At 43.4% G+C, this 26013-nt stretch overlaps 1 protein-coding gene across 1 annotated transcript in view; it reads right to left on the reverse strand.

Moving 5' to 3' along the window:
* Positions 1-11379, reverse strand: part of MGAT3 (beta-1,4-mannosyl-glycoprotein 4-beta-N-acetylglucosaminyltransferase) — an 85665-nt gene extending 74286 nt beyond the window's left edge. Inside the window, exon 1 of the mRNA XM_069231294.1 lies at positions 10300-11379. The gene's annotated coding sequence lies outside the window, so the exon portion shown is untranslated. The remainder of the gene's footprint in view (positions 1-10299) is intronic.
* Between the last annotated feature and the right edge of the window lie 14634 nt (positions 11380-26013).

Genomic DNA, 26013 nt, shown 5'->3' on the forward strand with positions numbered 1-26013 from the left:
ATACCACTGTACAGTCTTGTTAGCATCACAACAGATGGCGCGCCTGCTATGGTAGGCCATGACAGAGGCTTTGTATCTTTGCTTAAAAAGAAGCTCACTGGACAGCCTGTAATAGACTACCACTGCATTATTCATCAGGAAGTTCTGTGTGCAAAATTAAAGCATGGAGAACTGAATAACGTCCTAAAACTTGCAGTGAAAATTGTTAATTTTATTCGTGCCAAAGCCCTTAACCATAGACTTTTTAAGGCTATGCTGCAGGATTCTGAAGCTGAATATACAGACCTCTTGATGCACACTGAAGTGCGATGGCTAAGCAAAGGGAAAGTTCTGGAGCGGTTCATTGCTTTGCTTCCTGAAATTGAACACTTTACAAACAGCAGAGGTCAAACATTCCCAGAACTAAAGGATGTGAAATGGCTTTTAGTGCTCCATTTTCTTTCAGATCTATTTGCACACTTCAATGCTCTTAATTTGATGCTGCAAGGCAAACAACAGCTTGTGTGGTCCATGATGAATGGTATTTACTAATTTGAAAGTAAGCTTGTGCTATTCAAAGAACAACTGGATGTTGCTGACTTCACCCACTTTCCAAAACTGTTGGCTGTGACTCAGAGGTTTCCAAATGCACAAGAAATGCTGCCAACGCTAAATCTTGGTGCATGTCTTGAGGAAATTTCTGGGGAGATCAAAAGGCGATTTTCTCAATTCAGAACCCTCACCCCCCTATTCAGGCTAGTTGAAAACCCCTGGATGGTGAGTGCACGAAATCTTGATGCTGTTGAACTTATTGGCGTGAAAAGACCGCAAGCACAAATGGAGCTGATAGACATGCAGCATAACTCAGCTCTTGAAGCATCTTTTTTGGGGCAGGCACCAGAAGAATTCTGGAACACTGTGCCTTCTGACAAATTTCCTGTTCTTTTTACAGTGGCCCAGAAAATAATTTGCATGTTCGGGTCAACATATGTTTGCGAAAGTTCGTTTTCCACAATGGGACTTTTGAAGAGTAAATTCAGAAATAAGCTAACAGACTTACATCTGGATCAGCTCTTAAGGCTTGCCGTTTCAGACATAATACCAGATTACAGAACACTAATAAGAGACATGAAGTGCAAAATAAGTTTGTAGTATGTCTTCCTTTGACATACCTATTTTCCAGACTCAGAGAAAACTGTGCTGCATTGGGCCTGTGCTGAATATCCTGTTCACAAGAATTACCATGCCATGCCTCTTAAGATTACTATTGTCTGATAATAAAAATGTTTTTCAAAATGTCCCCTTTGTAGGTTTGTAGTTATACCTGGATTCAAAATACAGCATTGTTTAGAAAAAGGGGGTGGGGTGGTTGTTCCCCCTCTAAGCCCCGCCCCCTCTAAGCCCCGCCCCCCGCTGTCACTTCAGTGCGGCCCTCGGCCGCAAACCATACTGCAATTTTGGCCCCCGAGAAAAAGTTTGTGAGTACCCATGCTTTAGAGCAATGTAATTTGAGAATTACTCACCCCTTAAAAAATTTACTTGCTGTCCCAGAGCTGGTTAGGGTGCAACACATGCCCGCTAGCATTGGAACCAAATTTTAGTATGCAGAGCTTGATAATACACCTTAACCAGGTTTATTTCAGCTACTCCAGCCATCGGCACAGAAAGCAAACTCCACGCTGTCCATGATGAAATATGACATTGAGAATTTGAAGTCCACATGTTATACAGTGCTCTGGGGTCACATTCAAGATGCATCATTTGTGATACTTTCCAGTCATGTCATAAGCTGGTGTGCAACTTACAACTTCTGCAAAAAAGAAAGAAATAGACACGAGCAGCGGCAAAGCCGGTACATTCGGATTTTTCACCACTGGCTTTGCCAATTCTTTCAGGATGCGGGTTGGGGTGCCTGCCAGTCTGGCTACAGCCCAAGCTACGATCCACTTATATGTCAACATTTTGAAGGTTGAAAGAGGGAGAGTATGAAAAGAGACAAAAAAAAAAAAAAATCGAGGATAGTTATTTTTCCCTATTGACTTACGTGAAAACCGAGGTAATTTTAGGGGGGAGCCACCTGAATAAAAATCCGTTTTGAGCTTTAAAAAAATCGGGGGTCTCCCGCCTGAACGAGACTGTTGGCATGTATGGACGCCGATTGTGCTCAAGCGCCTGTGAGATCTATCGAGAGCTTGGGATGCGCACCCGATCTCTACATTTCAGCTCTTTGGCCTAGCAGGAGAAGCTGGAATCTGGCCCCTGTAAAGGTTCTGTAGCTCCTGCTCAAGTGGTCATGCTTGATTGTCCTTCCTTCTTCATGGGGTGTGTTTGATCAGCAGCAGGCAGTATTGCTGCCTTTAAAAAAAAAAAGAAGAAAAATAAAATGGTACTTAGCCACTGCTTATGTCACCAATTCCCATTCTTGCCCTTTTGGCATTCCTGTATTCATTTGACACCATCTCCGCCTGGCACATGTTGGATTATCAAGCCTTGGTTTTTGGTGTACGCACACAAAGCCTCCCGCTTCCCCTATGGCTGGGCTGATGATGTCCTTATTACAATTATAATTTGCACATCTGTCTCCTATGTACCCTCACCCATCACACCACCAGGCACAGTGCCCCATGGTATGACACCCTTTGAACGACCACCCCTACACAATGTAGCTTCCTACCCAAGTGGGTAAGGGCTTCAGTGCCCCACATTGGTGCAGTAAACAGTGTAAAAATGCTGCAATATAGTACAATCCACGTGGGCTGCTTCCTTCAGCAAAGTAAAGTTAGATACCCCATCATCAGCAATTGTATGAAAATATGTGCTGCTGTGGCACCCTCATTAGACCCAATTACGGGAGTTGTGATTAACTACCATATGTGCAGCATCTCTCCTTACCCTACAAATTGCAGGTACGAGCAGTGTGATAAGAACCCCCACACCACAATCCCCCATGCTCATGATACATTTCAGAAGTTCAACCCTGCTGAAATTTACCAGGAAGAGAAAAACCTCACAAATAATGGGACAAATATTTTTGGGTGAAGAAAGCACCAAAGTCTGCACATTATTGCCCCTTTTGAGGGCACTACGCGTAATCTGATTCCCATTTTTCGCAACTAATAAATTCCATCCATGAGGACATGGAATATATATTGGGAGTAATAAGTACTGCAACCTTTTCCAGACAAAATGCAATCAGGGGCTATAGGCTCATATTTTTATGCCACGCACTGGTACCCGGCTTCAGAGGAGACAATTTGTCGTGCAAATCATAGAGCGCGAGTGATCGGTCCAAGTACATCCCAGTAATCCACAGCGTAACTACTGGGCTCCATGTTGGTCAGGCTGGTGCTATTGAGTGGTCTACTGTGCTCATTTATGCAGGGCTCAAAGTAAACGTCCCTGTGGAAGGCTTTGGTGGTGCCACATCACTCCATAACAGTGGTCTCCAAACTTTTTGATGCCACGCCCACCCCCCCCAGTTGAAAAATAAAAATCATTGGGGCCCCATGAGAATTTTTCACTATTATTTTATAAAGATGGCAATGTTTAAATATGTCTAGACCTATCTAAACATTGCAGTTAGTACTGTTATTTTTTTTTAAAAATGCAATAACCTGATTCTGCTTAAAACAAAGGCCTGTTATCTGTATAATGTTGCTTTTGGCTAGAGTCTGGCGCACCCCCTGGGATCACTTGAGGCCCTTTTGGGGGGGGGGGGCGCCCCCCAGTTTGAAGACCTCTGCTCTATAGTGACAGTGGGTTGCCCTAAAAATAGGGCGCCAAACTTCCCCATCGCATCGACCTTATCACATCTCCACAGATATAGTCCAGAAATGCACTGAGCTCAGACCATGCTCCTGCATAGTATCGGTGCTTGAAATGGAATGATAGAAGTGCAGCTACTCACCAACCCAGAGAACGTGCTGGTTACTAAGTGCCGGTATTCTCCCATTAACAATTTAGCTGCTGAGAAGTGCTGATACTCTCCCTTTCAATTTCGAGAAACGCAGGTACTCTGTTCCTATCAGTGCTGGCCCATTTAAACCTGTAATCAACTTCTGAAAAAAGCTACACCAGCTTCCTGCAGAGTGGGATGTAAGGTGCAGAAGCCCCCGCGGATGGTCCGCAGCCAGCTACGGGGAGTATGATTCGATATATCAGAGTAAACGGCTCGTGACTGTTTCACGCCCACTCCAGGGATTTTGTAATGATTCAGTTGGCAAAAGTGCAAGGATATGTTGCATATCTGTTAGTGCTCGCACAGGAACACACACATAGGCAAATAATACATACACCCATTTTCTTCACATCCCCCCTCAAAAGCAAAACTAACTAGCATTTTCAATGCAACGGGGCTCGCATTTGCTCGAGTTGGAGCTATTTACGTTGTAAACTCCTAACCTAACTTTTCTTGCCACACAAATAAAAAAAACACAGCGCGATAACGGTATGTAAAATGCAGCACGATTGCGCTGAAATTGAAACAAAAAAAAAATGGAGTGCGATCGCAGTATGTAAACCCCAGTGTGATAGCGCTGCGGAGAAAATTAACAGATAAAGTAGTCAAGAAACCAGGCTGAAAACATCGAGCCTCGTATGTTTCTAGTAGTTTACCTGTGCTGTGTAGGCGGCCTAAACACCAGAAAAGGCATGACGTATGCAGGCCTTTCACAAATAAGAGCAAGTAGACATTAAAGAGCAAGCCCAGGAACCAATGAAAGAGACTGGCGTGACCTGGGCGTGGTTTGAAGCCCAAAGAGAGATTACTTTATGGACGAAGCGCTTTGCGCTCGCCCATAAACACAAAAGAGGTTGCGGCAGCATGCTCTGTGTTTTTTTTCTTTTCTTTTTTCTAGAAGTCAGAACTGCTGGTATAGATGTAGGATGAGAGAAATGGAACCACAAGCACCTCTTTAGGGTAGTCTGCGTGGAAATCAGCTTGGTCTTGTGTTAAGTACAAGGGCGTAGCTTCTATTGGTGCAGCAGGTGCAGTGGAACTGAGGCCAGAGACCTTAGGGCCTTACTGAATCCTGATGCTTGCTGTTTTATTATTCAGATAGTAGCTAGAGGGCCAATTTTATTCCTTGCACTAGGACCCATGACCAGGGCCGCTGTAATGACGTGATTGTGCAGCTGCTGCGTTTTTCACATAATTATGGATTTTCTGCATTATCTGCCACATAATCTGCACATTGTAATAAAACAAAAAATGTTCTAGCTCAAAGGGTTCAAATGGTACCAGAAAAGCAGCAATAAGTGCTGCTGTGCAGTAGAAGGCCCTTTGCAAAGGTTGATTGGTCACCTTTATTTTGCTTTTTGCTGTATTTGGGTGTCAAACCGGTACTGTACTGTACGGTACTAATGACGTGCAACCTATGCCCAGACAGTGTTAACAACTGTACAAGCATTTGCAAAGCAATGGGTTTCGCATTTGCTTGAGTTAGAGCTATTGGCGTTGTAAATTCATAACTGGACTTTTCTTGCCACATAAATTGGGCAACCCTGCCAGCAAATTAATGTTTCTCCAAATGAAACATTAAAAAAAATATATATATATATATATATATAAAATGCAACTATGAACAAACCTACACTTCAGGCAATCTAATCTCATTAAGGCCTTTGTAATAAAGTCTTTGAAGCTTATTTGCCGCTGGATTGAAGACCGTGACAAGGAAATGTCGGCATTTAATGATGTCATTCAATTTAACTTTCAGTCAAACAATGACTTGTGACTGAAGGTAAATAACAAGGACTGAGGATGGCAGACATGAACAGGAACAGGCTGTCCTCTTCTCTATAACACCCGAATGGGACAGCAAGACCGGAGACCTCAGCAAGCTGAGTGCATTTGTGAATAAGAGAATATTATGCTATTTAAGGGTATACACAACAGTAATATATATCACATTATCAGTAAGGGGGAAGAAATTGATGGATAATGCAGGCATTAAAAGTGTGCACCTTTTATTCTGTTTCTAAGATGCACTAAAGTCATCACCTTTTGGAGTGGGAATCCGGGGTATATTAAGGACAAAAATAGAATAGAACATGGTCACCTACTTCCGGTGAAATTTGCAGAATTTCTCCTTATTAGGACCCAAAGGTAGTGACTGAAAACATCTGGCACCTACTGCCTGCAGCAGCAATCGCTGGGTAGTAACCAACCTCTCCGTGTTTGGTAGGAACGGTCCGACAGGCGGGCATCTGCCTGTACCTTTGTGTTTACCAGCCGCCTCTGTTTAACAAGCCCAATGGAGCACACTTAAAGTGGACAGCAAATTATACAGCACACAAGGCAAGCTTTCGACCAATTATAAATGAGCTGTAATAAAACAATTACAATGTCTTTGTTTCTAAGATGAAGGAAATGAAAAGGACAGGTTAGAGGGCTGAAAGGTAAAGGGAAGGCAGTAGCGGAAATGATGGCAATAACAAGGGGAGCCACAGATGCCCAGAAACGGAGCAGGGCCTGGCTGAGGAAAGATAACGTTGCAAGAGTTTACACAAACACCACACAAATTAAACGCCAGATGTTTGGGCCCTGTACCAGGGCCTGTAAATTAAATGCTACTAGTAGGCATGCAGCACTGATGGTGCCACTCACGTAAGTACCCCTGTAACATGTCTGAGGCCTGCCACCGCAACGGGTGTGTGCAGTCCCATTGCCACCTTAACTTGCCATTCAAAACCTCTTGCCAAGCCTTAAAACTCCCCTTTTCTTGCATATGTCACCCCTAAGGTAGGCCCTAGGTAGCCCATAGTGCAGGGTGCCCAGGGCCGGCTCCTCCGCTTGGTTGGAGGAGCGTGCCCCCTTGCCAGCAGCAGCCCCTGCAAACCTTTTACAACAAAATGATAATAAACCATGTTTTTTTATTGTTTCATTGTGGAAGGGGCGGGGCATTGAGGATGAGGGGAGTGCATTGTGCACTTCCCTCAGTGCTGATGTATGTTCGGCCGGCCAAACACACATGCGCAGTAGGCTCTCTCCAGCCCAGCATTGTGTTGCCGGGATGAAGAGAGCAAGCACAGGCCCCCAGTCTGCCTGGGACCACCCAGCCAATCCTAACGCTGCTCTGAGCAGCATCAAGAATGGCTGCAGGGCCTGGGTCTCCTGTGGGGAAGAAGGAGCGACGGCACAGTGAGGAAGGTAAGTTATATATTTTTTTAATATAATGTAATATTTATCCTCAGCCCTCCGTGCCACCCCTTTACAGCGCAGCGAGCCGCGACTGAGGGTGCCATGTAAGTAAAAGGCAGAACATGTACTTTTAAGTCTTTAATGTCCGGGTAATGAAAAACTCCCAAATTCATTTTTCATTATCGTGAGGCTTGCCCCTTTCATAGGCCTGCATTGGGAATCCCTTAATACTTTTAAGTGTGGCTTCATTGCGGCCTGCTGCTCAGCTCATCAAGACTTCTTCAGCATGGCTTAGTTGCTGCCTGCCGCTTATCTCATCAGGGCTTTGAAGCGGGACGGGTGGCAACTGGTCGCCCGTCTCAGCATGGCTTCAGAGCAGTTTGCGTGGGCTGTTGCCCGTGTTACCAAGGGATGGACATGTGATACAAGCTCTCCTTCCCCAACCGATGACCTGTGCTCAGGCACAAACCTGCCTCACGCCCTCGCACCGGCCTGACTCAGATCACTTTGCCCTTAACCCACAGCTACCGCAGTGCATTCCTGGACCATGAGGGCACGAGCAGCCTTAAAGTTTCAGCAGCGCTCTCTGCATTACGAAAGTAACACACCTTGTAATCTCTCCCCAGGCCAGTCCCGAACAGCCCTGATCAGTCTGCGCAATATTCCTCTCAGGACACCCCCTCATAAAATCAATACAGACTCTAAAACAAGCCCCTTACAAAGTGAGCTTAATATGATACATCTTAAAACTGAATGCTCATTGCTTTTTTTGTCATTTTGGTCTTAATTTATTCTGAGAAATAAACTCTATTTTTAAATACACATATATGAAGTACTTTTGTGGTGTTTCATTTGTATGTGTGTTGCACAAATACTTTGTACATTACCTTCAAAGTTAAGCCTGCCTGCTCTGCGCCAAGTTACCAGAGGGTGAGCACAGCTTAATTTAGGTTGTGTAACTGACTTACCCTGACTAGGATCGTGGTCCCTACTTGGACAGGGTGCCTATCCCTACCAACTAGAGACCCAATTTCTAACAGACAAATATCGTGATTTAGTGGAAGTAAACGCCTCTTAGTTGAAAGATGAGTGGTCCCATAAAAGTGACTTTGAACAGACTCCCCAACTCACTGAGCCATCTTACTTGAATTGTGTTGCTTCATTATTTCTGCGATTCTGGTGCTAGCACACATTTCACATGAGAAATAGGTGCACCAAGGCAAACGTCCTGGTATCTGTGCCTGTGATGTGTAAATTACACACGGGACTATACAGTAGGCACATTAATCTACCGAGGTACTCTATTCGGATTCCTATCTGCGACTCGACATTCGTCCGTGTAGCATGTTTAATAACAACTCAACTGACCTTTTTTTTTTAACCTGCCATTTCAATATGCTATTTTAAACTAATACAAAAAATAAACTACAAAAGGCACATGAACTCTCATCAATAAAAAAAGTTGAGATTGTAACCTTTGACCTGCCATACATTGCCATACACTGCAGCAGATACATCATTCTTCTGGGCCATTTTACTGGGATGAGGATCTGTGCCCCGAAGAACTCTCCAGCAAGCAGGCACTGGGACCAATTCCGCCATTTTTTTCCAGGATTGAAATATGTGTCCTGCAGATGTCACAGCATTACAGACAAACGTGCACGTCCGCTTGTGCCCTTCACTGCAGCCTGTGCATTCCTTCACTAAGCTAACTGTTTTTAGCCCCACTAAGGGGCTGCATATTTCGCTCATCACCTGCCAGCTCGGGCAAAGTTCTTAACACCCGCCCAAAAAATATACGCCTACCCTTTTGCCGTATGCCCCCACTAACACAGTGCTGCGTCATGCAGGCCTGCTGGGAAGGGCGGAGCAATCACCTCTCCTCTCTCCCGTCCGCTACATGTGGATACTGCGGGGTCTCTGATGCCCCCGAACCCCATCTGGATTCCTTTACCACCTATGAATGCACAGGACCAGGCTTCTCATCTCCATAGCCTCGCCAGCACCCAGCCCTTTCAATAGCAACATGTGGTAACTGAAAGGTCTCTGGGAGCATTAAGGACAAAAAAATTACAAAATGTAATTCTAGGGTAAAATTGCTTTGAAAATGATGTGCGTTTACACGATGCTATGGTGGTTTAAATAGCGCCCAGACGTTGAGAAAGGAAGATACGCTGACTAGTTTACATATTAGGCGCTAACATAGTGTCCTTTCCAGTTTCAGTAGGGACAGTTGCCGTTACGGTTTGTGGCAAGTGCGAAGAACGGGACACGTCTGACAGCCATCACCATAACAATTAGGCCTGGTGGTAGCCATGAAGGCAACCTCAAGAAATCTTAGGACAAGCACTGGTTCGAGCCAGTAATCCATATCGTCCTCTTAATGGCTTGAGCAGGTGGTGGGGGCGAATGATGTCATGTTACAAGCATGAATATAGCGCCGAAAGATGCACATTTCTGAATGTACAGATAGGGGGGGAAAAACTCGAAATTCAGACTTTTTCAAATATATTATCTTGGCCTAAAGGTTGCGGTCAGGAGAAAAGGAGCAACTGAAACAGGTTACAGTAATTGATATGCAAAGATGTTCGGGAATAGGTCTTGTCGCGGTTCCATAAAAACAAACACAAACGCGTTTTCTAAGGCCCGGACAGCTGTGGCGACTGGTGGCCCTCCCTGTTCATTAGGGATCATTTAATTCTGGGGTGAAAACCCCCGGTGAAGGACTCGGTGCAGCGCGGGCTAAGCGATAAGCAGTTCCATCGCCCCAGCCTCCAATTAATGCGTTTTAGTAACGATGTCACAGACATAAAGGTCATGATCGATCCAGTATTGGTTCTGCATAAAGGGGGCTGAGCGCAGTGGCGAGGTGAGCATCTGTCTCCCTAAACCCCGAGGCATCCACATCTCATGTTTTACTTTTAAGACTCCGCAATATTAAATGTCATTTGGGGGGGGGGGGGGGGGGCGGTGGGGGTGAGTTGGACAGTATCAGGTAATATTTATTAGGTACATGTGCAATGCAGGCTCGGTGATGCATGATGTCTACAACGATGTAAGAAGCAGAAACGCGGAGGTCACTTTGGCCCACATTTCTCTCGCCGCATTGCCTCAGGTCTCGGCTTCTCCCAGTTCTCGATTAATAGCGCGCGCTTCTAATCGCGATGTGTTTTACTCACCCATCGTCCGCTCACAGCCGGGGTGTCACGGCGCTAAAGAGAGGGGGTGCGGGGCGCTGCGTAAGTCCCGGGGCGCCGGGCCTCGCCCTGCCCGGCTGCGGCGTCGAGGCTAGCGCCATCCTCACCAATTCCGGGGGTCCAGCCTCGCGGTGGGGGCGGCGGAAGTGCTCCGTGCCAGTCCGTGCGCTCCCGGTTACGTAGGCGCGGAGACCTCCCCTCAGATAGCGCTGAGAGGTGCGCGGGTGGAGGCAGCGGTCGATGGAATCGCCGCCACAGGGGGGCCTCCGTTTTCGAGCTGTCTCTTCCTCCCGATGGCTCTTAATTGAGCGGTCTCTCGCCTGGTGGTCCCTTCATGTGTCTTATCAGCTCTTTGATTCTGCTGTCGGATTTCTCGTCGCTTATCTTGGACTCTTCCGTGGCTGTCTCTTCGTTCTCTCGACACACTCTTATTTTTCGCGTTGTCTTTTTACAGTATCTTACTGTAGCCCCTTTTCCTGTTTGTTCGTGTCCCTTTGCTGTGTCTGTTCGGGATGCCTAGTTGTATTCTCTCGTCTGCAGCACCGAGGTCTCTTCTCGCTATACCTCCTCTGTAGTGGTAATCTCGCTCAACAGTACCCTTCTCCCAGTGTTCTTCTTTGGCAGGAGTCCCTTCCCCGCACTGGCAGTCTCTTGAAGTAGTCCCTTCCCTGCAGTGCTCTTGACACCTCTTGAAGCTCTCGCTCTCTTCTGTTCAGTGCTTCCACTTCACCATTCAGAACTCTCTCTTGCCGGCAGTCTCTTCCCTGCAGTGTTTCTGTCTTCTCTTACATCTCTCTTCTGCAGTGTGGTCTCTTTCCATTCCCGAAGTCCACCCTAGGCATCTTGCAGTGCTCGTATCTCTTTTCCTTTACAGCGATCTCGCTCTCCCAACACCCCCTTCCTCGCAATGCACTGCACCCCCCCTACAGCCGTCTCTCGTCTGCCAGGCTCCTCTCTCTAGTCCCTCAACGTGCTAGTCTCTTGCTCCAGAGGTCTCTTATTTTCGCCTGCGAATTTCTCTGCAGTGGTCTCTCCCGCCCCTCCCCTCTGAACACTCTATTATGCTGCTGGACCGACAAGCTCCGCCTCCACGCCCCCCTCCCTTCCCTCCTCCTCCCCCCATCTCCTATCAAGTAGAGTGCAAAAAATATCCTCATGCAATGACTCCTGCGCAGAGAACAGGGAAGCCGGGCTGTTGGGGGGGTCAGAGGGTTTGTGCGGGGTCACCTACGCTACACCATGCCCCGTCTTTCCCCATCCCCCAAAAAATGTAATAAAAACAGTTACTCCCCGACCGCTACCAAAAGACAGATCAGGCATTCCTAAGAGGCGCACGGTACGCTGTCACGCTGCAAATACCACCCCTTTGGACTTTGGGGGGGAGGAATATCCAGACCTCCTGGAGGATCGCGTTCTACGATCACCCCCTCCTCCCTGCCCGGACTATCCGGGGAAGTCAGACAAAGCTAGCTATTGTCCCGGGCAGTCTGGGGAATGCCGGGAAGCGAGGGGACAGGGCTGGAAACTGCGGAAGGGGAGATGGACAGCCCAAACCTCTCAAAGGTGCCCGTATCAGGTGTGGTTTATCACGCTGGCCTGTCTGTTTTTTGCCTTCTGGAACTTGTAGTTCTGTTTTGCGGGTGCGAGAAGCAGAGGAAAGCACTTGCAGTGCTTTAAATGGAAATACAGACTGCAAGTACTCCCTGTTTAGAGTTAGTTTTCTTCTTAAAAGTGCAAGTACTCTTCCACTAAGGGTATTGCACAAGAGCCGAGAAGTGCAGGTACTCAGTACCTGCACCGGGGTTCAATGTATTGGGTTACCCTGTAAGTGCATGGCGTCCTTGCTCCCCGTGTGAGCACACACTGGCTCCTGCAAACACGAGCTGTGTGTGCAAGTATGCATCAGTGCTGTATCCGAAGCTAGACCAGCATTGCAAAGAGAAATACATTGGGGTGAGAGTGAGACGCTTGAGCTCCATGGAGAAGTACAAGGCACGCTGGGTCCCTGGGATGGCGCAGGGCTTTCAAGTTTTCCAGGTTCATGGGTGAGCATCTCGTTCAGCTCAGCTGTTGTTGTGTGTTTTTTTTGTTTTGTTTTCTTCCTTTGAATCCTGGGACTTGTAGTCCCGATTTCGGATTAAATGGACTGCTGTCGGCACGCTTCTCCGTTTTGCCTAACAAATGCACGCCATCTGCTTGGACCGGAAGCGATGTCGTCCCTATATGGACTGGACCCGTATCTAGGTTATTCGCCTGTCCTCGCTATACTCTATATTTAACCCCACGCAGTATTAAATGCCTCCTACACGTCTGCACCCCACCCCTCTGCTCTATTTATACTCGTGGAGTATTTAAATGTCTCCCTTATGTCGCCCACTCCCCCTGCTCCCATATTTTCTCACCAAGTTATTTAAATGACTATTATATCTTCCTTGACACATCCATCTGTATTTAAACTTCTGAAATATTTACATGTCTCCTTCATACAAACCGCTGTTGTATTTACTCAGATATTTAAATGTCTCTCTCATAAATCTCTTTTCAATTTTTTTTTCTACAGTCGCATCTCTTGCGTATTCGCGTCTCATTTGTATTGTAATTGTATTTATATAGTGCATACTACCCCTGATGAGGTGTTGAAGCGCTTTTCGGTGAGTAGCACGCGACTCCGGAACCCAAAAGGAATTAGTGGTGGATTAGTATAGAGAAATATGAGTACAGTTTTAGTATCATGAGTTAATTTGAGCCGCGGGTATGTGAGTTTGTTAGTTGGATTGACTGGAGTAATGGAGGGGTGCAGGAGGGAAGAATCCAGACATGTTAATTGGGAGTTTATGGTAATAGGATTTAGGCTTGGGATGAGTAAAGGGGGGATGGAGGAGGGTTAGGGAGTTCATAGTAGCAGGGTGAGATAAATGAGGGAGAATTTAGTAGGGTTGCTTGGGAGATCATGGTAGTAAAGTGAGGTTTGGGTGAGTTAGATGTAGAAGAGGAGGGAAGAGCTTAGGCAGGGTTATTTAGGAGATGAAAGTAGTAAAATGGATTTGGGATGAGTCAGAGTGGGAATGGAGGATAGATTGATAGAGACATGACATGGTTATGGGTAGACAAAGTGTGATATAAAATGAGAGCAGGGATTCATAAGTATCTAGTATAACAACTTATCTAGGAGTTATGCAATGACCTATGAACATGTTAAGCATAGAATAACAAATATGTATGTATGTATATATATATATATATATATATATATATATATATATATACACACACACACACATGAATACACACCCATATGTACATGCATATACATATTTAAACCATGAGTAAATATAAATTAGTTAAACAGGTTTAAAAAGTGTGTGTAGTTTATTGTTACGACATAGTAGCGATACATATTTTCTCAAGAACTATATATAACTAGAATATACACATAATCAGATAAAAAATATTTATCAACATAGGCATATGCAGTCCATAGCTGTTTGAATATGGTGGTTATGAAGGAAAGAGCCAACTCTTGAGTAGTTTTCTGAATACAAGATAGTTATCTGCGGCTCTTATAGTTGGGGGTAATGAATTCCATAGTTTGGCTGCTTGACCCGGAGAAGGATGTACCACCTATAGTCTTTTTCTTCTAAGGCGGGGGTGCCAATTTTGAGCGGATGTTTCTTTGTTGAATGTAATTGGTTATTTTGTTTCTGATAAAAAGCGGTCATGTTCTGTGTATAGCTTTGTGGGTTACACAAAGCAGCTAGAAGGTGCATCTTCTGGCAACAGGTAACCAGTGTAGTGCTCTCAAGGCAGGGGAGATGTGGGCTTGTGGCTTTACATGTAATAGTAGCCTGGCAGCGGAGTTCTGAATACGTTGTAGTTTTTTCATAATAGATAGAGATGATCAATGGTAGAGGCCATTGGCATAATCCAGTTTGGATAGTACAAGTGAGATAGTAGCTTGCACCTTGTGTGGAAATCTGATGTGGGGAAAGATGCGTTGTAGAATTTTCAAGGTGATGAAGTTTGTCCGTGCTAATTTGTCCACTTGGGCATTCATAGTTAACTTGGAATCCATGGTGATTCCAAGGTTTTTTACTTCCTTGGATAATTGAGGAGGTGGTCTGAGATCGTCAGGCCAGGCACAGTGGGTCATAACTTTTCCAGTCACCACATATGAGTATTTCCGTTTTGGAGACATTTAGTTTGAGATGGCTCCAAGTCATCCACTGATCAACGGCTCTGAGGCAACTGAAGATTTCTGAGTTTTCAATGTTTTTGGGGCATTCTAATTTAAGAAGTATTTGTGTGTCATCTGCATAGTTGTAGCATGTAAGATGAAAATCATTGATCAGTTCTAGTAATGATATCATGTAGATGTTGAAAAGCAAAGATGAGATGATTGATCCTTGGGTGACCCCGGCTTTTGTGAGGTAGGGTTTGAACGAGAATGGGGGCGAATAGATATTAGTTATTTTATGAAGGTAGGATGTAATCCAGTTGAGAGCAGTCCCTTCTATGCCGGGTTCGTGGAGTCTTTGAGTTAGGGTGTCATGGTCAACCGTATCAAAGGCAGCAGAGAGGTCCAAGAGAAGTAGTGCAGCAACTCCATTGCGGTCGACTGTGTTTTTAAGCTCATCCCAGATTGGTATGAGTGCAGATTCAGTGCCTCTTACTGGGCGGAATCCAGTTTGGAAGTCTGAAAGTATAGAATTGTCTTCAATGAATTGTGACATCTGGGCGAATGCTGCTCTTTCTATCAGTTTGCCCAGGAAAGGTCCATTTGTGATTGGTCTGTAGTTGTTGGGGTCTTGCGGATCTAGGTTTGTTTTCTTTAATAACGGTTGTATGTATGCCTTTTTCAGGTCTACAGGAAAAGTTCCTGTAGTTAAAGAGTTGTTGATGATTCTTCTTACAGGTGTGGCAGCAGAAGTAGATAAAAGAATGTTCTTGAAGATGTGTGGTGGGCAAGGGTCAGAAGGGCAACCGGAAGGTCTGATTGCTTTGACCAAATCCATAAATTCACCTTGGGGATATTTGTTTGAAGGACTGTAGAGGCTGGGTTGGTTTATTCTTAGAGGGTATTTTAGGAAAGGGGTTCATGCTAATGTTTTTTTTCTGTTTTAAATAGGAGTCCAATGGGTCTGCCTTGGTTGTGTAATGAGTTGCCAGTTTGTTCGTGAAATCTTGAATAGTGGGATGACTTCCTTCCATGCATGTAGGTTTTCTAAATTCATTGAGAATTTTATAAAATTCTTTGGTTGCAGATTTAGCATTTTGAATTCTGTCTGAGTGGTACCTTTTTTTTAAGTTTTTTTGATTGATGATTTGTATATTCTGTTAAGTTTGTGTAGCTGCAGTTTGTCTTGACTGTTGTTTGTTTTGAGCCAGGTCCGCTGCAGCTTTCTGATTTGTTACTTTATCTTTTTAAGTTCTGTGTTTCTCCAAGGTGTTGGTTTTCCTTTGCTGTGTTTAGTTTTTCTGAGTGGTATTAGGATATCAAAAGTTTCCTGTAGCCACTCATAACATTTTGGAACAGAATTCATTGTATCTAAATCTGTGTTGGCTGTTAGTTGTGTTTCTAAGACATCAAAATTGAGTTTGCTCCAACGTCGATAGGTGCATGTAAGTAAGTAGTTGCGGGGTGTGTTAATTTGTGGAGTTTTATGTCGGAAAGTTATCAAATGGTGATCTGACCATGAGATTGGCGTGATGCTATGAACGGTAACTAGCTCAGGCTTAGCAAAAGTGACATCTAAGATGTGTCCAGCGATGTGTGTGGGATTGTGTACAATCTGATGTAGGTTCAATGCGACTAGGCCAGTGGTAATAGCTTTTGGATGGGGCATATTGGGTTTGTCAAACCAAATGTTTAGTTCCCCAAGAATGCATAGGTTTTAGTATAATGTAATAAGGTTTGAGACTGTATCTTGAAAAGTGTCTAGGAATGTTAAGTTGTTAGGTAGAGGTCTGTAAAGGAGGAGAAAGTTTACAGGAGGAAGTTGGAATAGGGTGGCATCTGGTGAGGAGGCCTTCACAACCTTGTATGGAAATGTTGGTGTTTTACTGATATTTATTGCCTGTTTGAATATAATAGCTAGTCCACCTCCTCTCTTTCCTATACAGTTTTGTGTGATGGTTTGATAGTCTGGAGGAAGAGCTCTGTGCAACACTGGGGCCTTGTCATCTCCCAACCATGATTCCGTTAGGAATAGTAAGTCAGGTTGTGTGTCTGTGAGCAGGTCATAGATGTGGTGCTTGTTTTTTGAGAGTGACTGAGCGTTTATGAGTTGGCAGTTTAGAAAAAGTGTGTTAGTGGCAGTGTTTTGCTTAGGAGAAGGGTAAGCTTTATAATTTGAGCTTGTAGCAGGTGTGTTGTTACTTGTGATAACTGTGTGAGGGTCACAATTGTCTTGTTTATTCAATATATTGTTCCTCTTCCAGCAGGTTTAGGAGGCATTTTGTTGGGTCTGTGTGTGTGGGTGGTGGACTTGGTGGCTGAGAGAGACATGAAAAGTGTACTGTTTTTTTGTAGGGTAGCCTTATTATGTGATAGACAAGGGGATGCAAAGTTGTTAAGAGTGGCATGTTTATTTTGTTTGCGTCTGTTTAGTGTGGATGGAGTATGGGTTAGGGGTGGTGGAGGAGCATGTAGATCATTATGTAAGGCTTTAAATTGTGCAATGGAGGAGAGGCGGGTGAATGAAAGTTGCTGGGTTGGGGTGCTTGTGGTAAGTGTTTGTGAAGAGTGAGAAAGTAGGGGGTAAAGATAGGATGGGATTTGTATTCTTTGTGTAGTCATGAGGGTGGGAGTGGGTGCGACGATAAGTATAATGAAAGTTTGTGTTGATTTGATGTGCTGATGTGTGTGGTCTGTATTGTTTTTGTGGAATAATGAGAGGGGATATTGATGTAGTTGTTTTTGGTGAGGGATTTGTATGTGAGTTAGTGCTGGTGAGTGGAATTAGAGTCTTACAGGGGGTGTTGATTTGTTTTGGAGATGAATGTATGAGGTGTGTAAGAGGGGATGGATGTGCGTCAGTGGAGTTTGTGTTAGTTGTGATAACTGGAAGAGGTGACGTGTGGTGGAGTGTGAGGATTGTATGGTTGTGTGTAATTGGTGAAGAGAGGGGAAGGGCGTTTGTAGATGGTGTGTTGGAAGGCTGGATTTGGAAATTGTTATGATAAAAGGTGGTCTGTGTGGAGCAAATAGAGGATAGTGTTGGTTTGTATGAACAGGGAGTGTGAATCTGGAAGGCTGAAAGTAATCTATAGTGTGGTTTTGTGTTGTGTGGGTGATGGCAGGTTGTATTAGTGGGAGTAGACAGAGTAATGTTTACTGTGAGAATGTAGGCGTTTGACTGTTGTAGTTGTGGTGGATATGTGTTGTATAAGAGGTATCATGTTGGATGATGGGACATTAGAATCTGTCTGCGGTCAGTTGGAGATGCAGAAGTTGGATGTCTTTGCAGATAATGTGTTTGCATGTTGATTTATGTGTAGGATGTAAAGTCCTTTCTGATAAATGGTAAATTGGACAGCAATTCTGGCCCGAGGCCCTACCCGTCCTAAACAGGCAGCGACCCTTGTTCTCTCCGCCCTTAGCCACGACACCTGGGCTGAGACACTCTGAGCCCTAGGCTTAAAAAGCCCTATTGGCCAATAGAAACCTAGTTCTAACCCTAACCAATCAAATTTGTAACCCTAATTCAAACAACCAATAAAAGACCCAGCCCTAATCACCAATCATGCCCCTAATCCTGACAACCAATCATAACCCTAAAACCAGGAACCAATCAGAATCTCGGCCCTACTACCTCACAAGCCCAGCCTCAAAAACTAGGAACCAATCAGAATCTCAGCCCTACTACCAATCACAAGTCCAGCCCTAGAACCAGGAACCAATCAGAATCTCATCCCTACTACTAATCACAAACCCAGCCCTAGAACCAGAAACCAATCAGAATCTCAGCCCTAAGACCAATCACAAGCCCAATCAGAATCTCAGCCCTACTACCAATCACAAGCCCAGCCCTAGAACCAGGAACCAATCAGAATCTCAGCACTACTACCAATCACAAGCCGAGCCCTAAAAACCAGGAACCAATTAGAATTCCAGCCATAATACCAATCACAAGCCCAACTCTAATCCCTAAACCAATAGAAAAAGACCCTGCCCCCAACAACCTATCACAAAACCATAGGCAACAACCAATAGGAACTTATATAAGGGGCAAGTTAACTGAAGCCCAGCCCTTGTGGGCAGGGAGGAGGCAGCTGCTGCTCTATTCAGAATCTCCTTGGACACAGACAGGCTGAATCCCCACTTCCAAACCAGCAGAGTTTACTTTCCAGGTAAGGGAGAGATTGTTTTTAAAAAAAACAAAAAAAACACTGAAATACTGCTTGTTGAGCACTCTGAAATGTGGCTTTTTAAAGGCAAAAAACAGGGGATGCAGACAGTTTCTAAACACAATTTATATCACAGAAACAGATTAAGCAGTCTCCTAAACACACTTTGCAAGATGTATGTAGCCTGTTTACTCAGAAAAGTGTGGGGTGGGGGCTTTTATGCAGTCTTATGCCACAAACTAGAAGGGAAATTTCACACAGTCACAGCTAACAAAAACACCACTTAAAAGGCCAAGCTGCCTGAAACAGAGTTTACAGTAAACAGGCACAGGTAGCTCCATCCTATGTTTTATTTACACCCAGAGGTATTGAAGTGAAGAGTCCCACGAAAGCGTTGAAGTGAAACAGTCTTTAATAGTAGGAATACAAGCTTTAAGTTTTAAAAGTAGTACAAAAAGGGCACAGAGGGAAGAGAAGACGTACACCTCAGTCCGTTGGTATCATGTGGAATGCCGAGACATCAGCAAGCTGTGTCAGAGGATTCCACATGACACAACGGCATTCTATGCCACATCACAACATCTCCCCCCTTCCTTTAATTTAACATTGTTCTTAATACATTAGAAAAATAAAACAATACTATTAATATAAACAAAAGTGTCCTACTGAAATTGAAACAAGAGTAACTTATAAACAACACCTAATAAACTATGTATAATCAAAGTGAAAAGTAACAACCTACTAAATAAAAGATACACATAAATCACTTTCACGACATAATATAATCATGAAATTTAACAGGTTTGCGGCGTTCCCGCTTATCCTTCTTCTTAAAAGTTTTGTGTACATTCTTTCTCATACATTCAGGAAAATGACTAGAATCAACTTCTTTTCCATTGGAATGGTTGGACAACTTGTGATTACTTCCAGACTCACTTTTAGAATGAACACTGGGATCTAACGCCAAATTGGAATGGTTGAACAACTTGTGATTACTTCCAGACTCACTTCTAGAATGAACACTGGGATCTAACGCCAAACGTGAGACACCCCACCAATTCCCATCAGCCAGCCTAGCTGCATTTTTACGTACCTCTAAAATTTGCTGCGGTTCTCTAAATTTTGACAAGCCTTTTTTGACTAATAAAGGATCTTTAACTCTTACCCAATCTCCAATCTGGAGATCATGATTTTTTTTTCCTTAACGGTATTGCCTTCAACCTTCTCTTTCCCATTAGATCAGAATTATCTTTTGCAATTTGCCACTCCTTCTTAAGATCACACCCCTCATGAAATAAATCAATTATCCAAAAAGGACATAATTCTGTCGTCGCGATCCTCCCCCTCATTAACTCAAAAGGAGTCTTACCAGTAGCAACATGAGGTGTAGTGTGATGAGACCAGATCAATTCTTTAATAGCTTGTCCAACAGGCATATTGTTCCTAAGGGTTGCTTGTATACACTCCACAAGTACACGATTGAAACGTTCAACAACACCATTACTCTGGGGATTATAGAGAGGAGTTCTGATGTGTTTAATGCCATATCTGTGCAGGAATTGACACATTTCTGTGGATACAAACTGTACCCCGTTATCGGTCATTATTTGTTCAGGCAAACGTTCCCGGCTAAAAACTTCTTTCAGACATTTAATAACACTTTGAGTGGTGGGGACCCTGATAGGCAAAACCTCAACCCACCTGGAAAGGTGATCCACTATAACCATGAAATACCTCATGTCTGGCAGCAATACATAATATGGTCCAAGAAAACCTAAACCAATTTTCTGCCATGCCCGAGCCGGCGATGGAACAAAGGAATCAGTCATTCCCTGGGTAACAAGAACCTTGTCACTTACACAACACCTAGGACAATTTTTAACCGACTCCTCAATTTCCTTATCCATACTAGGCCACCAGAAATTTGATCTCAGTTTCCTTTTGGTAATAGTGGAACCAAGATGTCCTACATGTGCTTTAAGAATCAAATCCTTCCTGAGACGCTCTGGAGGAATAAGTTTGTCACACCTAATGAGCATGTCACCTTCAACAGATAATTCTTCCGATACTTTCCAATAAGGTTGTAATTCAGGCGGAAGAGTTCTCTCTCTTGGCCACCCAGCCTTAACATATTGCATAACTTCACACAACCACTTGTCATTTTGCAATGACTTGATCCAAACATTTTCATCCAAAGTTTCAGTGATACAGGCTATTAAGCACTCTTCTACTTCAGTCTCCCATTCTTGTTCTTCTTCATCTAATATGGGAAGACGGGATAACCAATCTGCTCTACTGTTTTTTCCTCCCGGAATATACTCGACAGAAAAGTTGAACTCTAATAATTTAGCAGACGAACGAGCAATTCTAGCAGTGGAACGTTTAATTTTCCTACCAGATAAGATTTCCACCAGGGGGCGGTGATCGTTTTTTAAAATAAAGTGTCTACCCCAAAGGTACTGTTTAAATTTCTCAGCACTCCATGCACAAGCAAGAAGTTCCTTTTCAATAACAGAATACTTCCGTTCAACTTCCCGCAAGATCCTAGAAGCAAACCCAATGGTGCTTTCCTTGCCTCAGTCAGAAACTTGTGTCAAGACAGCACCTAATCCATACTCACATGCATCCACTGTTATGATAGTTTTTCTTTCATCAGAAAAAGGTTGTAACACAGGAGAATTGACAATTTGTTGCTTAACCAGCTCAAAAGCGTCATTACACTCTTTAGACCAATGAAACACTTGTTTCTTTTTTAAGAATGGCTCGAAGACACTCAGTGGTCTTGGCAAAGTCTTTTAAAAACTTCGCATAAAATTCACATAAACCTAGGAAAGAAAGAAGCTGCTCCTTTGTTTTAGGTGCAGGAGCTTCTAGAATGCTTTTCACTAACTTGGGCCTCGGTTTAACCCCCTGTTCCGATAAAACATGACCCAAGTACTCGATCTCCCGCGTCTTGAAGAGACATTTGTCTCCTCTCAAAGTGACTCCTCTATCTTCCAAAGTTTTCAAGACTTCTTCCACAACCCTGTCATGTTCCATTTCAGTGTCAGCAAAAATCAGGATATCATCCTGAAATATGACAACTTTGGAATTATTAGGAAACATGTCAGTCATTAATCTTTGAAAGACAGCAGCAGCTGATGCCAAACCGAAAGGTAATCTACAAAGTTGGAAAGTACCATCAGGTGTCACAAAAGCAGTGAGATAGCGTGAGTCAACATCAAGTTCAACCTGATGGTACGCCGATTTAAGATCTAACTTCGTAAACCAACTGGCTGAACCTGCTTTAGCTATGAGATTGTCTATTCTGGGCAACGGGAAACTAACAACCCAAATTGCCTCATTTAGGCTTTTTAAGTCCACACACATCCTAAGGTCTCCAGAGCTTTTCTTCGCTAAGACAATGGGGGATAACCATAGAGTTGCCTCAATCTTTTCTATTATCCCCTGTTCGCACATGTCCCGTAATAAATTGGATAATTCTGCCCTCACACTAAAAGGAACATTCCTCAATTTATGCTTAACCGGGGTTACTCCTTGTTTCAACCTGATTTTGTGTAGTTTGTAATTTTACCTAACTTGCCCTGGAACAGACGTTTGAATTTTTGTTGCCAAAAATGCTCTGAATCATGTAATGTGTTAATACAATTGGTGTTGCTATGGTCAATCGAGACAGGTTTCTCCCTTCCCGGTTTAATGACCAATTTAAAATGCGCTTGGTGAATTAAGCCCAAAACATTAATGCCTTTTCTTGCTACATACACCTTGCCATGGAGGGTCTTACCAAAAACAGACAATGAAGTCCAAAAGTACCCGACTAAATCAATTTTGCTCCCCTCAAAGGCTAATGTAGTGACACCAGGAGGAAAAAGAATACTACCACTCCAAAACTCATTTAATTTTTCTAATGAAACAATAGTAATGCGTGCACCAGTATCTACTAATAATTTGACAGGCACACCACCCACCAGTACCTCAACACCAGGGTCTATTAACACTTTACTAACAGAGGGATTGTCATCTTTGATAACCAAAACAAACTCATTGTCATCCTGTTGTGCATTTTCCTTATCTCCATCAAGTACACAACGGACGCTACTCCTTTTTCCACCTCTACATACACATGAGAAATGACCCAGTTTATTGCAGTTCCTGCATTGTTGATTAACTGCTGGACAGTTCCTGAAGGATGAAACGTGATTCAAAGAACCACATCTATAACACATAGTTTTAGAGTTGCTTTTGAAAGGTAAAGTATTCCTAGAAGGTGGTGAGCAATCTTGTTTTTTTTCAATACAAAGCAGTCTCTTGTGATCAAGATTTTGTGTATTCATCACTGCACCTGAAATAGAAATGTTAGACATAGACAATTCCAAATGTTTAGCATCCTCCAATGAACATTCAATGCTTTTTGCTATATCAATAGCTTTGTCTAATGACGGATCTTTACATGTTAATAACTTTTCTTGAATTCTTTTAGAAAAACACCTTGCTACCAGTTGGTCACGTATAAGTTGCGAAGTAAAGTTTTTCAAATTCACATTTGGCCGCCAGTACTTTTAACGCAGCAATGAAAGAATCAACACTCTCATTAGGATTTTGTGCTGTGGTAAAAAATTTGTACCTATGGACAACTACATTCTTAGTCTTAGTGAAATGTTTGTCCAGCTGCACAACCGCCATCTTAAACTCATCCTCACGTAATTCATAAACTGGAAGATGATCAAAAATGTTCTGTCCTTCCACTCCTAAGTGATAGTACATTAAACTTTTTTTTCTTTCTGGCCTGAATTTATGACCGTGTATAGCTCCAAGGTATGCCTTGAATGAACGTAACCATAATTTCCACTCTAAAGGAGGATCACCTGGATCTTGCAAAAAAGGTGATGGTGGTAATACGTTCTGCATTTTTCTAAAACAATCTCTAAAAAAGAAAAGATAAATAAATAAATAAATAAATGAATGTTAATACAAATAATATATATATGTATGATAGACCAATGAAAGATGGCCGTATTCTATGTAGAAGGGAACAAAGTACAAAAAATAGTCCATCATCTGTGTCAATAACAGGCAAAGTTTCCTTCTTCTATTTCCATTAATCAGCAAATGACGTGAAAACAAGGCAGCGTTGTTTCAATATTGGTGGTGACTCGAAGGAAAAAGAAAAACAAACCGTCCCGAGCTGAAATACCGTTTAACACAAGATAGGAGACAACCTTGTGCTGTGCGCGCACGTTGAAGAGCTCGTGTCTTCAGATACACGCGCGCTGAGATACTCACGTCTCCGGACACGAGCTAAAACACCTGTGCCTCGCGTCTTTAGACACACGCGCTAAGGTGCTCGGGTCTCCAGACATGAGCTGAAGCACCTGTGCCTCGCGCACTTCGCGCGCGCTGCGAAGCACCCGCTGGAAATACCGTTATACTAGCGGTATTCTCCTTAGTACCCTCTGTGCCCTCAAATGCATACAGGATCGCAGCGATGAAGGAAACACCAAAGAAAACAATCCCGGAGGTGCCGTAAAATATGTTCCACATTAACCAGTCAAAGAATAAACGATCCCAGGAACACCGAAGTCTTCTTAGAAAAACACACAGATGGAAATGGGCTCGTCATGGACCAGAAACTCGTTGCCAATCTTGAAGTGAAGAGTCCCACGAAAGCGTTGAAGTGAAACAGTCTTTAATATTAGGAAGACAAGCTTTAAGTTTTAAAAGTAGTAACAAAAGGGCACAGAGGGAGGAGAAGACGTACACCTCAGTCCGTTGGTATCATGTGGAATGCCGAGACATCAGCAAGCTGTGTCAGAGGATTCCACATGACACAACGGCATTCTATGCCACATCACAACAGGTATTTAAATGCTGCTTTCATAATTCACAAGTCAGGCCCCTTACTTGTTTATACACACCATTGAGGTATTTAAATGTCTCTCATAATTCCCATCAAACTTCTTTATGCCCTGGAGTACCAGGATATTTCTAGATCACTCGTGAATTCTGCGTTCAGACCCACACACTGTTTTAAATTCTTTATCATATTTTCCATATCACTCATCTCCATTTACACCCCTGAACCATTTACACGGTTCATTCTTACCTCCCCTTATTTATATATGCCGTGAGGTTTTAAATTGTCTCTCTCGTGTCTCCCTGTCACACATCCACATTTACTCGTTTGTGGTATTTACATGTCTCCTTCATACTGCCTTCTGTCCTCTTTATTTGCTCCCTGAGGTATTTAAGTAGTTCCATAATTCACCTGCCATACCCCTTCTGTGTTTACATCGTTCAGGTATTCAAAATTCTCTCATAATTCCCTTCAAACTTCTTCTATATTTATGCACTTGAAGTACAGGGGTACTTAAAAGTCTCTCATAAATCTCTTATTGCACCTCTCCCGCGTTTACCACCCTGACAACATGTATTTTCTCTCATGTATTTTCCCTTCCACATCTCTTCTGCATTTACACTCCTTGTCATACCTCTTTTTAAATTCACACCCTGAGCTATTCTGATTTCTCTCTCATATTGTCCGTTTCACACCTCTTCTGCATTTACACCCTAGAGATATCTGAATGTCGCTTATCTAATTCTCCTTCAACACTCGTTTATTTGCACCCAAGGTACTTAAGTGTCTCTCTCATAATTCCTATGTCTTATCCATTCTGTATTTATATCCCTCAGGTATTTAAGCCTCCCCCTTATAATTCTCATCACATTTCTTATGTATTTACACCTCTGTGCTATTTATAGGCTTCCCTCATATTTCTGCTCTGATTTCCTTGAGAAAGCCAATCAGATTTGCGAAACACTCCTCTTTGCCCCCTGGAACCTGTAAATTACCGTCTCGATAAATAAATAAGGAGTAATTGTTACCTAGAATTCTTCCAAAATTCCCCACAAAACCCCTTCCCCCACTCCCACAAGAAGGTGCCCTGCTTTCCTTGGTGTCTAAGGTGGAGTGGAGCTTTAAGGTGAGCATACATCTTTTCTCATTTGTGAATTTCTAGCTACATAAAAACACCCAGGGTTTGAAATCAGAAATACATTTAACATTTTATGTCACTCAGAAATTCTCTCCCATGCATTGAGGATTGCCTTTTATTACTCTTTAGAAACTGCGAACAGCAGAATGTAAGATGCTCCAGCTTCAACACCTTATTTAGAGTGCTGCCCTGAGGCCTTCAAAGATTTCTCTTATCTCCCCTCTTTCCTCTAACGTATTTGTTCTTCTGAGGTATTTAAAGTCCCTCTTACATCTCTCCTCTCACTTCCCTACTTTATTTAACCCTCTGACGTATTTAATTGTGTTTCTCATTGCTTCTGTCTTCCTTGACTTCATTT

This window comes from Pleurodeles waltl, chromosome 4_2 (assembly GCF_031143425.1).
Source record: "Pleurodeles waltl isolate 20211129_DDA chromosome 4_2, aPleWal1.hap1.20221129, whole genome shotgun sequence".
In the NCBI taxonomy this organism is placed as follows: domain Eukaryota; kingdom Metazoa; phylum Chordata; class Amphibia; order Caudata; family Salamandridae; genus Pleurodeles; species Pleurodeles waltl.